The sequence below is a fragment of the Chiloscyllium plagiosum genome, unplaced genomic scaffold (assembly GCF_037043375.1).
Source record: "Chiloscyllium plagiosum isolate Xiang-an unplaced genomic scaffold, Cpla_swu_hap1 HiC_scaffold_16, whole genome shotgun sequence".
NCBI lineage: Eukaryota > Metazoa > Chordata > Chondrichthyes > Orectolobiformes > Hemiscylliidae > Chiloscyllium > Chiloscyllium plagiosum.
In genome coordinates, this window is record NW_028270154.1 from 35,067,176 (window position 1) to 35,083,293 (window position 16,118).

At 39.7% G+C, this 16,118-nt stretch overlaps 1 protein-coding gene and 1 non-coding gene across 9 annotated transcripts in view; one reads left to right on the top strand and one right to left on the bottom strand.

Annotated features, from left to right (window-relative positions):
* Positions 1-4,999: 4,999 nt before the first annotated feature.
* Positions 5,000-16,118, top strand: part of jade2 (jade family PHD finger 2) — a 207,523-nt gene continuing 196,404 nt past the window's right edge. For 2 of the 8 annotated variants that reach the window (XM_087995275.1, XM_087995282.1), the window contains exons 1-4: positions 5,000-5,374; positions 6,392-6,634; positions 9,321-9,391; positions 11,607-11,741. The gene's annotated coding sequence lies outside the window, so the exon portion shown is untranslated. Of the gene's footprint in view, positions 5,375-5,617; positions 5,793-6,391; positions 6,635-9,320; positions 9,392-11,606; positions 11,742-16,118 lie in introns of those variants that run through there. The other 6 variants (XM_087995277.1, XM_087995279.1, XM_087995278.1 and 3 more) reach the window with 6 other exon arrangements.
* On the bottom strand, positions 12,555-12,636 carry trnas-aga (transfer RNA serine (anticodon AGA)). Its single transcript has one exon. It is a non-coding gene; the product is annotated as a tRNA-Ser (tRNA).

The following is a 16,118-nucleotide window of genomic DNA, read 5'->3' on the forward strand; positions in this document are numbered from 1 at the left end:
AGACACAGGACGATAGAGATTTGGAAATCTCTTCCACAACTGGCAGTCATAGAGATGTACAGCATGTAAACAGACCCTTCAGTCCAACCTATCCATGCCGAGCAGATATCCCAACCCAATCTAGTCCCACCTGCCAGCACCCGGGCCATATCCCTCCAAACCCTTCCTATTCATATACCCATCCAAATGCCTCCTAAATGTTGCAATTGTACCAGCCTCCACCATTTCCTCTGGCAGCTCATTCCATACATGTACTACCCTCTGTGTGAAAAAGTTGCCCCGTAGGTTTCTTTTAGATCTTTCCCCTCTCACCCTAAACCTATGCCCTCTAGTTCTGGACTCTCTGACCCCAGGGAAAAGACTTTGCCTATTTACCCTATCCATGCCCCTCATAATTTTGTAAACCTCTAAGATAGATATGTTTTGTTGAGCAAAGGTACTAAGGGAAATGGGACAAAGGCAGGTATATGGAGTTAGGCCACAGATCAGCCATGATCTCATTGAATGGTGGAACAGGCTTGAAGGATTCAACGATCTATTCCTGTTCCTATGTACCTAAGAAGAGCATCAATACCTACTCTGAGCAAATGGTAGATTGGTAGTAAAACTGACCTTTCCAACAACATGCACATCTGAGTAATGAGTTTAAAAAGGACAGAGAGGAATGCATAACTGTGGGATGAAAAATCAAAGTGACAGGTTGACGCTGTACTTGTGGATAGAAGTAAGGCATTCAGAAGAGAGCTGACCTACCTACCTTTGGTGTACAAATTGTTAAACAGAAGGATTCAAAGCAGTAGACATTTTTGGTTGGAAGAAACATAGGTGAATTCCTAGTTCATCCCAATTGAGTATTTGAGGTTCTGGATAGTGGAATGTGAGAAAGTAAAATTAAGGCAATCACATATGAATGCTGCAGACAAATATTCTTACTAATAAATGCAACATTCAAGTACAAAAGTCAAAGTTTGTTGCAGATGCAACTGGACATACCAATTATTGGATTTCCTGTGTAGCTTTGCTTATGATAAGACAGCACTAAAAAATGTGTTGCTGGAAAAGCGCAGCAGGTCAGGCAGCATCCAAGGAGCAGGAGAATCGACATTTCGGGCATAAGCCCGATGATAAGGCAGCTGATATATTGAATTATAATGATGCATAATACTGCTGTGAAAACTAAATTAAGAATGGAGGAAGAGTAGAAATTTGAGAACTATGATTTGGAGGGGCCAATGTTGGATTGGGGTGGACAAAGTTAAAAATCACACAAGACCAGGTTATAGTCTAACAGGTTTATTTTGAAGCACTAGCTTTCGGAGCGACGCTCCTTCATCAGGTGGTTGTGAACCACCATCTGATGAAGAAGTAGCGCTTAAAAAGCTAGTGGTTTAAAAATAAACCTGCTGGACTATAACCTGGTGTTGTGTGATTTTTTACAGACCAGTTAGTTTGATATCAGTAGTAAGGAAATATTATAATCTGTTATAAGGAATGTGATAACTAATATTTTAAAAAGAACAATAACATTATGCAGAGTCAATGTGAAGTTGTGAAAGGGAAATTATGTTCAACAAACTTGTTGGATATTACATGTGACATTCTTAAGGGAGAACTAGTACATGTGGATTTTGGATTTTCAGAAGTCTTAAATTGCTTTCTTAGCATATTTAATATGATCTTTTTAATAATAATTGTGAAATATATCTTCAGTTTATAATATGTTATGTAATCTGTCCAAAAAAAACCTTCCTGACTGCCACAAGAATGTACATCAGCAGGCTCTTTGTTCTTTTTAAAGTTGGTAACTTTAAAAGCAGAGATTGGTAAAGGTGAGTACGTGCTTGAGAGCACTCTCTGTACCTGGCTTGCACTTACCTACAGATTCTCTTAGTTGTTACTGGACTTATTGGCAAGTGATTAGGATGTGTTCAATATGTAGACCTACCAGATAGATCAACTTTCAAAAGCTTTGATAAGATTCCACACAGGAGGCTATTAAATAAAATTAGAGCACGTGTGATTGGAGGAAAATACACAGTAAGGATCAAAACTTGTTTAGCAGACAGAAAGCAGAGAGTAGGAATAAACTGTCAGCTGTTACTTCTGTTGGAGCAGAAAGACCAGAGCTAGATACACAGCTATTCACAATCTGTATAAATGATTTGAATGTGGGAGACAATCATAAAATTTCCAACTTTATTGATGATACTAAACTGGGTGGGATTGAGAGTTGTGAGAAAGGATGCAAGGAGGTTTCAAGAGAACTTGCACAGGCTGAGTAAATAGACTATTTATATGAATAAGTGTAGAAAGAGCATGAAAGCAAAATATTTCTTAAATACTAAGGAGTTGGGAGGTATAGGTGTCCAAAGGAACCTAGGTTTCCTTATTCATGAGTCACTAACATGTGACATACAGGTGCAGCAATATCTTAAGAAGGCAATATCTAAGAAGGCAAACACCATGTTAACCTGCATCAAAATGGGATTTGAGTACAAGCAGGAAAGATGTCTTGTTGCAGTTTTATAGAACTCTCACTTGGAGTATGGTGTCACCTTAGTTGCTTTATCTAAGAAGGGATATACTTGTCCTAGAAGTTTTGGAAGCATCAGCTTTATCTCTGGGATGTGTTATGAGGAAAGGTTGAGGACACTCATTGAAATTTACAAAATACATGGAGTGGGAGGATGGATGTGCATAAGATGTTTTCCTGGCCCAGTGAGTCAAACACCTGGGAACATAATCTCAGGGTAAATTGTAGGCCATTTAAATTGAAATGAGGAGGGATTTCTTCACTTTGGAATCCTGTAAACTAGAGGATTGTGGAAGTTCAATCGTTGAGCATGTTTAATACAAAGTTCAATAGTTTTCTGCAGACTAATGATATCAAGTGATATGGAGGGTATGTGGGAAAATGGCATTGGAGGTAAGTTATCAACCATGATCTAACTGGATGACAGAACAGCCTCACTGGGTTAAATGGCCTGCTCTGGTTTCTACCTGACCATTTGCAGTCAAACAATTTAACTTCTGTTAATGTGAGGGCAAGGTTAATCAGTGTTCAATTTCATTTGGTGGAAATAAATTATAGACTGTAAGCATCTTGGAATTTTCAGATTTGGGTCAGAATTCTGCATGTTTTCCTTTCTAAGTAAGTGTATTGCCAAAGTCAGTCAGAGGTTGCAGACATATAGAACTTCAGTGTGAAAGACACCTTAAGATATCAAAAGCTTTACAAGTGGCTTGCTTTGTTCCCATGTCTTTTGAGAATTATGGGGGAATTTGTATACTGCTAAGTGATACAGACAAAATATATACACATTTTTATTGGCATATTCTCTCGTCTATCACTGAGGGCACTGCTCACATAAAGTCAGAGAATGTAATGTTTTATTTTTTTTTCCTTTTTTTTAACCCCCATACTACCGCCTAACTGCAGTAGTGTTTATTTTTCCCTAGCACCCATGTTGTGTGTGTGCAGGTGTGAGACACAGTGACAGACACAAGGTGCTGAGGGTGACACCTAAGTTGTGACAGACTGGAATTGAATGCTATGTTGTTACATTTTTCTATAAGAGATTTATATGGTTTCGATGCTATATTATATCCTAAATGATATTGATAAAATGTACCAAAGTTAAATCACAGTATGCACATTGGTAAAAAATAAAACAATTTTACTTTGTTTAACAAAACCAGTCTGAGCCCATAATGTGTAAATTGCTTATGGAACATCTACACTGACAATACCTTGTTAGGTGCACATTTCCAATGCAACTACCAGTTCAACTAACCCTTTAGGAACAAACGTTTTCTGACAGTTGTAATTTTTAAAATATATTCAAATATAATATACAACAGACTTGTGGCTTAATTCCTTGAATAGATCTACGGAAGTTTGAAAAGAGCATAATCACAAATATTTGGGACTACCTGGAGATTTAGTAAAACTATTACCTCAAGAGCATTGTAGTGTCTTTTTACAGGCCGTATTCTCATTTAAAAGCAAAGTCCTTGACTGCCTCACACACAATAGAAAGAAGTTCTATCAGTGCACTTGAATGAAAGAGACGCTGCAGCTCAATTTGACGACGAACAAAACTCAACTTCGTCGATTATCATGAAGTAATGGAACTAACTATTATCACGTACACATAACAAGATAGGTAACAAACTGAAGTGCGGAAAGGAAACACGCTTCTCCAGGCAAGTCAATTCACCGCTGTCTATATCTCTCCTGCACTCCATCTATTTAAAATAATAAAACAGTAAATAAAGCTTTCAGAACTTGTTGAGTTTGTACAATGAAAGAGACACGTGATGGATTACCATCATTTCTCCACTTGATTATGATTAGATCGCCTTGTAGTTATCCTATACTTTAGTGTTCAGTGTCGCACAATTCACTTGATTATAATACCATTTTCGGAGTACGTTTGACCATGTAATGATGAGTTGACAAAAATTTGAAATTTAACAATTAGAAGCTCCTTCCCCAAAAGTAAGTGGCCAGTTGACCTTAAGGGTGCACTTGAGTGTAAGGTGGTTGATAACTTTATTTCTGCTTCAATGACCTCGGAGATTAATCTCCAGAGTGGTGACAGTACATTCCAGATCTGTTAATTGCATCCTGTACTTTAATGTTCAGTGTGGTCAGTAATTTTTGCATGTGTCAACATCCCCACCGTGAAAAGTAAGGCGTTCTCATTGCAACACCACTGGATAATTTAAATATTTAAAATAAAATTGCATGCAGTCGCTGGGAGGAAACTGACATTTAATAAGAGCAAAACAAGATATTTTGAAAAAAAAAGGCGTGCATCTCTCCCTCTCCCCTTCCTCTTTGCACGCCTCTCTTGAGTTTCCCCTGTCTTTGGTGCGTTGCAACATTTAAGTAAAAGACGCCGGCTTTGACGCAGGGAGATCGTGTCTTTTTTTCCAAGAGGCAATTTTAAGTACGTCATTAATATGGCGCCAAAAGATTTTGAAGTATGAGCTATTTCGTTGCTAGGTCCTGTAGTGTCCGCCAGTGCCAAAAAAGAGGAAAAAAATCTCTGGCTTTTCTGGAGGTAAATTTCCCAAAGTGAGTCTAGTTCGTCCTGAGATCTAAGGTCCGACCTCTCTCATCTTTTATTATTTTTTTTACATCCAAATTATCCGGAAAGGGATCGTACTGCACATACACACAAAAAAAACCCAAGAAGGGGGAAGATAAGAGAGAGAGAGAGAGGGGAAAAAGAAATAAGTAGCAAAGCTAGAAAAAAAAGAAACCCCCACACAAGATGCAGTTTGCAAAACAAAAAAGAGAAAAAAATCCGGATCGGGGCGAAAGGATCTGAAACGCAACAGGACTGCGTTAAAGTGATCTGAAAAGGTGGGAATGAGAGAGAGAGAGAGCAGAGGAGCGGAGCTGCAAACTGTGTGTATGTGTATGTGTGTGTGTGTCTCTCTCTCTCTCTGTGTGTATGTGTGAGAGGGAGAGAGCGCCCATTGCATTTCATTGGCAGCCATCTCAGCCCTGTGTAACTGCATGTTTTTTTTAACAGCGAGGGAGGGAAGGGGAAGGGGAGGGGGCAGAGAGAGAGAGAGACACACACACACACACACAGATTTAAATGTATTAATGGACAATTGGATCGATGTGCGTTTCCTCCTGCGCCGCTTTTAACATATATCAGCACCATCGCATTCACATTACAACACCATCATCACCATCGTGGCCTGAGGACAGTCACCGCAAAAAAAAAGAGGCATATAGATCCGAAGCTTAAGCAGGCAAAAAAAAATACATGGTAATTATTATTGATCGTTTCTAAGTAGAGAGAGCTAAGTAACTGTTTGAATGTTTGGAAGGAGGGGGCTGTGAAGAAAGAGGGGTTTGATCTGCACCCCACGCGTACACATTCCCTTTTTTTTCCTCTCTACTTATTTTGGGGTCCAGAAGTGCATGCCTCAACTTTTTCCCCCTCTCTCTCTCCCCTGCTATAATATCGCTGTTCCGTGTAACCAGTTACTGCAGTCCGGGACTCTTCACAAAAAAAATGTTTACATATTTTGGCACCCCAGGCTGGGAAGGAAGGAAGGAAGGGATGGTGGTGGTAGGGGGTGCTTGCTTTTTAAATATATTTTAAGAGGGATGTAGATTCTCAAGGGGGTGGAGAGTAAAGTGTTTGGGGGGGGGGGGGAGGAGGAAGAAATGAGCATTGACATGTTTTATTTTCATAAAATGCATCGTCTTTATTGAGTTACATCATTTTGAATTGGAGTGATCCGGGGAGGGTGTGGGATGTGTGTGTTGGGACAACCGTTTGCAACGTAGGAGCTGTGGTTTTTTTAAAAAAAATAATACGTTTAATAAATGGTCTCTCTCTCTCTCTCTGTGTACATGTAGGTTCCTGAATGCAAGCTGCGCTGCTGACTCTAGGGGGAGTGGCTGTTGTTTATCCCGAATTCATTGCGCTCAGGTTCACCGGGGGGGAGGCGTGGCTCGTCCAATTTCAACCCCCCCCCCCTTCCATCCCACCCACCACCCCCTTTCCAGCAGCAACAATAACAACAACATCATCCACCCAGCGAACAGAGAAAGAGGGAAGGCAAAGCCAGATGAAAAAAAGTTGCTGAATTCTACAGGCAGGTATAACTTGCACAGCACGCACCAAAACTTGGTCAGCACCGATTCCTCCCAACCCCATCCAAACTCTAACACACCCCCCCCCCCTTTTTTTTTGAAAACTCCTCTGGATGCACAACTTTTTTTTATGTTTAAAAATGACAGATGCACACGTGTGTGTTGCCTGATGCCGAGTGGTAATCACTTGACCTGTAGCTGCATCACGCACTGGGCGAAGACCTACAGACTGAGGAAGAGGAGGGACCGTTGACCTACATTAACTCTCTCTGTACTGGTAGTTTATTTTGATTATAGGGGGAGGGGCGTGTTGGACAACTTTAATCATCTTAATTTGCAAAATATACAAGCAGTGTAACACCAGTGATGAAAATATTTTTTTTTCCCAGAACAGTGTAAAAACCAGTTGAAGAATTGAGAACCTGATTATTCGCGTGCAAAACTAAACTGTACTCCAGGGGAATAGAAAGGACTGTCACAACGTAATCCAACTTGTAAAGTGTCATGTCTTTTTTAATTGGAAATGGAAGATGAAATAACTTGCAGATATTTTTGTTAGTTAGAATGAATATTTCACACTGTGTCACCCACAGGCAAAATTAGAAGTGGTTGTAATTATTCAGGAAATAATTTAAACTTTTTATCATTATGGTAAAAAAATTTAGTGTTTTCACATGGGCTGTGTTTGTAAACAACTTGGGTTATAAAACAGTGAATTGAATTTCTGAAGTTTATTTGCTATAGTTATGACACGTTTCAGAGTTTGTGTCAACCTTGACAAAGTATATAAATGTGGAAAGGGAAATGTGACAGTTGTGCTGTGGTTCCCCTCCCCCTTCCTTTGAACATCTCTTGGCTTTGCATTACTTTGCAAACTGGTGTTCTTGTGGGTTTTTTTGTATTGTGTTCCTCCCTTGCTTCATTGCTTTGGTGAAGGGCAAAGACATTTTTAAAAAAACTGTGATCACAGTTTTTTAAGAAAACATTTTTTTTAAAAATGGGCAGCCTGGTGGCTCAGTGGTTAGCACTGCTGCCTTACAGCGAGGTTTGATTCCAGTCTCGGACGACTGTCCGTATGGAGTTTGCACATTCTCCCCATGTCTGTGTGGGTTTCCTCCGGATTCCTTCCACAATCCAAAGATGTGCAGATTCAGTGAACTGGCCATGCTAAATTGCCCATGGTGTTCGGGGATGAGTAGATTAGGTGCATTGGTCAGGGGTAAATGGAGGATAATAGGGTAGGAGAATGGGTCTGGGTGGGTTACTCTTTGGAGGGTCTGTTTCCACACTGTAGGAATTCTATGATTCTATGACAGTGAGTTAAAAGGAAGTGATCTAGAGGTCGGTATTATGTCTGAGATTACTTTGAGATGTGACATGCAAGTGCGGTTAATGTTGATGATAGTATTCTCCATAAAGTCCTTTTATTTCTTTATGAGCAGTAAGCTAAAAGGAACACTTCTTTGTAGAGCTTGTAGTCCTTGTCTGCCCCTTTTGATTTGAAATGAATTATATTGGATTGATGGTGGTTAGATAGTGCATTAAATGACATGGTTGCATAATGTGTAGGACTAATAAAATTCAAGTCCGATGCAAGTTTGATGTTTTGTTGATTTTTCTGTTGATTTTCAGTTATGTTGTTTTAGGGAATTGATATTGGTATAAGGAACAAAAGGTGTCAAGGGCCCATGTCTGCAGAAGACAGAAGGTCGTTTGCTGATGCAAGTACAGGGCCTAAAGCCTGTTTATAATATTGTTGTGTTGCTAAAATGCGGTCAGCATTGGTTGGCAATACTCTGGAAAATCAGGTCTGCTTATAGACTTAGCAATGAGTCTTTTCAGGCACCGCTGCAAGCTGCCACTAAAAAGTGACGCGTTTAAAAAGTATACTTCTTAATGTGCAGTTTGATGGAAGATTCAAGCCATAGGCTGTTGTTAGCAATACTTCATGTTCTCACCTCTGATTGCGACCACATCACCTTCCCCTTTAGCAACATCTCAACCTCACTGCCTGTGAGTGAATTTCTCTCCCAATGTTGTTCCTGGGTGGTTTCTGCACACCTCCTAGTGGTGGATTTTAGACTAATATTGTTGGAAGGCATGAAACACATAGTCCACCTGCTCTTATGGCCAAAATTATTCTTGACCTGAGGAGATCACGAGGGGAAAAATGCAACAAAATAGGATAATTTACCCTCAAGTAATGAGTCTGTGGTTGATCTGAGAGTCAACATATTAAATGTGTACAACTGTGGAAGTCTATGGATTTTAAGCAAATCTTGCTTTCCATGGATCATTTTAGAACAATAATCTGTGGATAAATAGTGTTACCAGAAGAGCCTGTAAACAAAACTATTCAAAAACTAATTGGTAAAGCAGGTAGCCAAATCTAACTTAATAAATTAGCTATAGTAGTGACCCTTATAATTAATGACATATTTTGAATACATGTTTACAGGTTAATTAATCCTTTTATATGCAATGACATCAAGAGAGACACGACATTGTATGAAGTTACACAACTGTTCAGCCTTCTGAATAAACTCCATTTATTGCTAATCCTTAGTGGCATTGAGACATTCACATTGGGTGTTCAGTTTGTGTCTCTGATTCCCTGTGCTGGTGGTCCTTGAATGACATTAAGTAGGGAATTCCAGGATATTAACTTAGTGACAATTGTGATTTATTATAGGTTACAAGGGTGAGTGAGCTGGAGGAGAACTTGGAGAACTTGCTTACGAGGTATTCTTTGTGCTCAAGCAGGTAAGAAAATAATCCTGATGATTTGAAGAGTGCATTCAATAGATTGTGATTGTTGCAGTCATAGCCCACCAGCAAAGGGACTGTCAAAGTTGAGCCCAGGGGAAAGGACATCACTGCCTTCTTGAACTGCTGCAGCCCTTGCTGATAGGAAGGAGGTATTGAGGTTTTGACCCATGGACATTAAAGGAATATGGTTCCAGATCACGAAGGTATGTGGCTTGGAAAGGAACTTGCAGCTGGTGGTGTTGCCATGTTTTTGCTGCCCTCATTGTTTTTGGTGGTATAAATTGCAGATTTGGAAGGCGCCTTCAATGATGCCTTGGTGAGTAACATTTTGCGGGTGATACACACTGCTGCCATTGGTTGGCATTAGTTGTGTTGTTATTGGAGAAGTCTTGAATGGAGTTGAATATTTTTGAATCATTGATAAAGATCTCACTCCTGACATTGTAATTAAAGCTTTTGATGAAGCTTCTATAGATGATGTTGGCCCACAGCCTACCATCTTGAATAATTTTGGTAGTCCTAAAGGTATCTTTCCTTCTTCCCTTCATGTTATGTATGTTTGTGGCCACCGAGGGATTTTACTTTGGCCCCCTACTGACCAGTTGTGCTCGAGCTCTTTGGTGTATTGTTTCATTGAATGCTTCCTTGATGGATGTAGGTAACTGTTACTTTTTTCTTACAATCAGCTGTTGTGGAAATGTTTCATTCAAGATTGAAATGATGTACAGAACTTAGCTGGCTAGCAACTGGTGACTGTTTGGAGCTATTGTTTACTCCTTCCATCTTGGAGTAGGCTGATAGGAAAGTAATTGGTTGAATTATGTTTGTCTAGTTTCTTGTGGATAGGACATAGCTAGTCTGTTTTCCACATTGGCATTTACCTGATAATGTCAGAGCTAAAGTGTAACAGTTTGGCGATGTGAGCAGTTGACTTGTGTGCACGGGTCTTCAGTGCTGCAAGGAGGTGACTGTATTTACTGAAGAACTCTTATTGTCCTGCAGACCAGTTTTGCTCTGGATGCATGTTGCCACCCTCATTAAACTGATCATTTTGTAATCTCAAGAATTCAGTGAGATCTCTGAACATCAAGAAAGCAGTGTGTCAAAATATACATCTTAAATATTTAGGATAGCTCTTTTGTAAACTTAATTTCACACTTTCTTATGTCTGTTTATAAAGGGTGGTGGTGGTAATGGTATGAAGGGGTGCAGAGGAATGCGTAATGTTCTTTATAATGTTTTTTTCCTTCTTCCAAACTAAGTCCTGAATTTAAAGGACTCATTAATAAATGTTAACACATATCCTTAATAAGAACAGTGTAGATTTCGGATAAACACTCTTAAGAATCTGTGTTAGAAAATTCCACTAACAGCATCAAACAGTAAAAACATTGAGACTTCATATTGATTTGTATGAGTCATGACATCAACACATGTTTTATTCTTTGAATTGCCTCAGTGTGGGTTTTATCTCAACCCATAAGAGATCTGTATTATTGTACTGTAGAGCTAAATGTGGACTTGAAAGTTTCCATCAAACTGCTAATTCCTTCAAGTTACAGTACTTCAGGGAGACAGTTTATAATGTGAGTAATTTTATTGAGAAAACTCACCAGTGAGGAATTTTCTTCCTCTTCCTGTCCAGCACACCATGGTCAAAGACACTACAAACTACATATATGCCAGTTTTCTGCTGGAACACAAAGATTTCTCTGCGATGTGGGGCAGATATCCTTTGCATTCCTGATGTGGCTAAAGATGTGTTTTAAGATTTTATTGTACTTAACAAATAAATGTTTTGCACTTCTATGATTTAAAGCTTTACCTCTTAGTACCCACCCACATCACATTAAGATGACATTGTCACTTCTGACTAGCTGTTCTTATTACTTAAATTGAGCAAAATTGACATTTCTTAAATGATTTCTAGATCATTTTACACACACAAGAACTGAGTTCATAACTACTGTAAACTCAAGCCACTTGGAGATGTCAGTAAAGAGTTGGAGGAGCAGTTCCAGCTGGATATGATTACAAGCCCACAGGTGGAAAAATATGGTGCAACCCACTACACGACTCACTCTGCAAAAGTGACTTTTTTTAAAAAGCCATCTTAAAATCACGAGTGTTTGTAGTGCTCTAACTTGAACTTTTTTCAGACCTCAGTTTTGAATGAAGGCAATATGGTAACATTTCTGTTCATGTTTAGATGCCTTAACACTTGTGGATGCATTTGATTGGCTGGAAATGCTGTTAGAATTCGCAATGCAAGATGTAGCTGTTGAGCGAATAATCTGGAAAAACAGACAAATTATTTGAGAAGACCAGAAGATTGTATCACAAGGTAAGCATTCCTTATTGGTTTCTAGTTGTCTCTGATTAGTTACTGGAAATCTTATATTTTTGGAATGTTTCTCCCATTAAAGTATTCACTGATTGGCTGGATATCTCTGGAAGATTACATTACTAAACTCCGACTTCCTTCATGGCATGTATTTTTGAGTTTGTTGTCTTGCTGTCCCTCTGATGTCTCTGCAGTGCAAACCAATCATTTTAGGATGCTGACTTGCATTTGGGCATAGTTGCCAGAAGTTTGTGTGGGAGTTCCCACACAATGACATTGGCAGCATTGTGTGTGTGTTTCTCTTAAAATTTCATCAAAGCTTAGCAATTTAATGTTGGGAAATTTTAATCATCACAAATTGTTGAATGCGCAATCATTCCTCACCCTATAACAAATGGGATAATTAAATGGGTAAAAACTTGCAGTGTTGATTCCATATCGGTATTTTAGAAATATATTCCATGGAATGTGAACGTGGCTGGTTAGGCCAGCATTAGTCTTTTCGAAAATCATGAGTTCACTATTGACGATGCTCAGTCCATTAATTCAGCTGTGGAGTGCACAAGTTCAGGGCTGATGAGGAGAACTTGCTTTGTGATGATATGCTATGAGGTCTTGTGGACAGCACAGGGAATGAATACGTTTTATTTATCAGAAGGGCAAACCACCAGAAAAGAGAAAATGCTGAACGTGAGGGGAGCAATTCATACATAGGTTACTGAAGGCTATGTGTGTTCTTGGAAGGATGTGTAGGTGAAGGTCTGCTATTATTAGGAAGTACCCAGGTAAGCAATGAAAATCTCTAACGATCACCGTAGTTGGCAGGATTCGAACCTGCGCGGGGAGACCCCAATGGATTTCTAGTCCATCGCCTTAACCACTCGGCCACGACTACTTTTGCCCGAACCTTTATTCCTGATGAAGGGCTTTTGCCCGAAGCTTTATTCCTGATGAAGGGCTTTTGCCCGAAACGTCGATTTTGCCTGTCCTCGGATGCTGCCTGAATTGCTGTGCTCTTCCAGCACCACTGATCTAGAATGAAAATCTCTGTCATATTTGTCACACTGATAGGAGTGATTGTAAATTAGTATACATTGCTTTATTGTGGCAAGAGTGGAGTGGGTCATGTTTGCCTGAATTGTTTCATAGATGTGTATGGTATTGTTCATTCAGATTTAGTTCCTAAAGCTGTAAGCATAAACAAGAAGGAGATAATGAAGCTGAGCTATAGACCTCATTATGAGGAGCTGAGGGCAGTTATATTGCATAGATGGAATAAACCTTGCAACAAATTGAATTTTCTTTTCCATCTTCAGTTAGCAAGTTTTTTTTCCTACATTTTCATGCAATGTTTATACTGTGGTGCAGTATTACCCTTCTCTCCAAAATTACATCTCAAGTGACAGTGATTTTATTTTTTGGCAGCAGACAGTATTCAGGAATTGCTCCTGTTTCAGGAGGGTGATGGGTACAAAACAAATAGAATCCATTATCTAGTAAGAGGGCATCATTATGTAATTCCTAGGGTGGTTGATGGTGCAGAGTCTGGGAGATATTGAGGTTTATGTAGATGACATAATTTGTGCAGTGTAAATATACTAGCAGTGATTTTCATTTGCATCAAGTTCAGGGCTTTGTTTATGGTTTGCTGTGGAGCACATACTGTCATTGCAATAATATCAGTGTCCCCCCCGCCCCAAAACACTTTCTGCAGAAAGACCAGAAACTTCAATGAAACAAACTGATATTGCAGGACCATCAAAGGCAATTCTACAACCTGCACACTTCTTGAAATATTTTGGAAAGCATTGGTAAATTTGCAGGAGACAACACAAAATGATGCACTGCTTGTGATTGAGGAGGAGAGAGTGGTAGTTATTGATGTAAGACTGATTGTTTTGGTGCTTTGGAGAGTTACTTTATCACTTTGACATTGCAGGTCTGCTGATGAAATATAGGATCCTTTGCAAGCATAAACTGGTTAGCAACTTACTTGTTTCACTGTTTGATACAACGAAACCTGGACTGAATAGAGTTATAAATTCTATCATTCTTTGGGCACCATTTTGTATGTGGGCTGCATTTGAGACATACAGTATTATTGACATCTGGAGGGAAGAGTGGCCATCTTACAAGAATGATGGCTGTGATGATTTGAGATCTGTTGGCCAAGATGTATTAGTGATTTGTTGCAGGACACTTTACAACATGCTCGAGGTTAAGAGGCCTCTTTTTCAAAAACATTCATTCATGGGATGCAGGTGTTGTTGCCTGAGCAAGCATTTATTGCCCATCCCTTATAGCTATTGAGAGGGTGATGGTGCTTCTGTGATCTCCTGGTTTGATGGTAATAGTAGAGTGGGGGAAATTGGTTAGATTGTGTTTGATTATCAGTCTGGTGCTGCTCCATGACGCTTCATGAGTGCTTAATTTTGAGTTGATAGGTCTGTTTGAATTAAATAATGGTGCTGCCTTCCATTTTGTGAAGATGCCTCCATATAGAGACATCTTTTGGGTTTTAACCCAGCAACATTGAAAATATATTACCACTACTTCATTCAAAATGGTGAGGGGCTTAAGGGGAACTTGCATGTAGTGGTCTTCCTATCTATCTGCTGTTCTTGTTCTTGTCAATGGTTGTGATCATGGGTTTGGTAGGTGCTTTCTAAGGAACAACGTTTTTGGGCAAGTTCCAATGTTGTAACTGTACTGGGACAGCTTAATTAGGCGTGCAGAAAGTTCTTGAGTATACATTGCCAGTAATATTGCCAAATGTTGCCAGGACCCATAGCCTGTGCAATATCCAGCGCCTTCAGCTGCACCTTGCTCTCACATGAAGGGAAATTAATTGAATTGACTGAAGATTGGCTGGGCCCCTGGAGGAGGCCAAGTTAGGTCGTCCACTTGGCACTTCCAGCTGAAGGTTTGTTGCAAATATCTTTTACACTGATGAGCAGAACTCCTTTATTATTATAGAGATATTTGTGGAGCTTCCTCCCTCCAGTGAGTTTTTTTAGTTGTCCATCATCATTCACAACTAGATGTGGCAGGACTGCAGAGCTTTTATCTGATATGTTGATGGTGTAATCAGTGATTTGCTGCTTGGTTGACATGCAAGCACAAAGTTGTAACTTTGTCAGGCTGACATTTCATTTTTAGGTATGCCTGGTGTTGCACCTGACATGCCCTTCTGCACTTTTCATTGAACAAGGGTTGATCTCCTGGTTTGATGGTAATAGTAGAGTGGGGGAAATTTTTTAGATTGTGTTTGATTAACAGTCTGGTGCTGCTCCATGAAGCTTCATGAGTGCTTAATTTTGAGTTGATAGGTCTGTTTGAATTAAATAATGGTGTCACACAATAGGGTAGAGGAACATAGGTGCAGGACTATTCAGTATGATCATGGCTGGTTTAACACGTCAATGTTTTTACCCTTAAGTCAGAAAATGGGACTTCATGTTAGTAAGGTTGTGCAATGATCACTCTTACTGATTATTGTCAAGTGCAGGTGCATTTGTGGCAGGTCGATCAGTGAGGCCAAAGTTAGCTATATTCCGTGAGAATGACTGTGTCAGGCAGTTTAGAACAAGTCCACACCGCCCCGCCGAAGCGCAACCCACCCATACCCCTACATTTGCCCCTTACCTAACACTACGGGCAATTTAGCATGGCCAGTTCACCTGACCTGCACATCTTTGGGAGGAATCCGGAGCACCCGGAGGAAACCCACGTAGACACGGGGAGAATGTGCAAACTCCACACAGTCAGTCGCCTGAGGCGGGAACCCCACCAGTTACCCCACCCCAGATGTTAGTAAGGAGGACTTTACAGGGCTGCATTTGCCATCATCCTTGCCACTGTCTAGGTCAGTGCCAGCTGGTTCATCCAGTGTTGTTTCTTTGTTTGGACTTTGTAGTGGTTTGATACAACTTAACTTCTTCGGCCAATTCAGAAGGTAGGTAACTGTGAGCTTGGAGTCAGGTGTAGACCAGTCTAGATATAGATGGCAGATGTCATACCCTGAAGGATATTTGTCAACTGGATGATTTTTTTTAATGACAATTCACCATGGTGACATGGTTGCCATTAGGTGAGCTCTTTAATTCTAAATTTTTTTTATCCACATACCCACATTATTTGCCTGGGATTCTGGATTACTGGTTCAGTGATACTCATCCACCATTGCCTTCTGCTTATAATAATTTATTACTAAATTCTTGCTGGTGTTTTGGGCATTGATTAAACTATATTATTTTGTGAAAAGCACAGGTATATAGCCTTTCATTTATATAAAAGTATTTCAGTTAACTTACGTATTTAATTTTTATTCTGTATCATATGACCAAGATCTTAGAATTCCTACAGTGTGTAAACAGG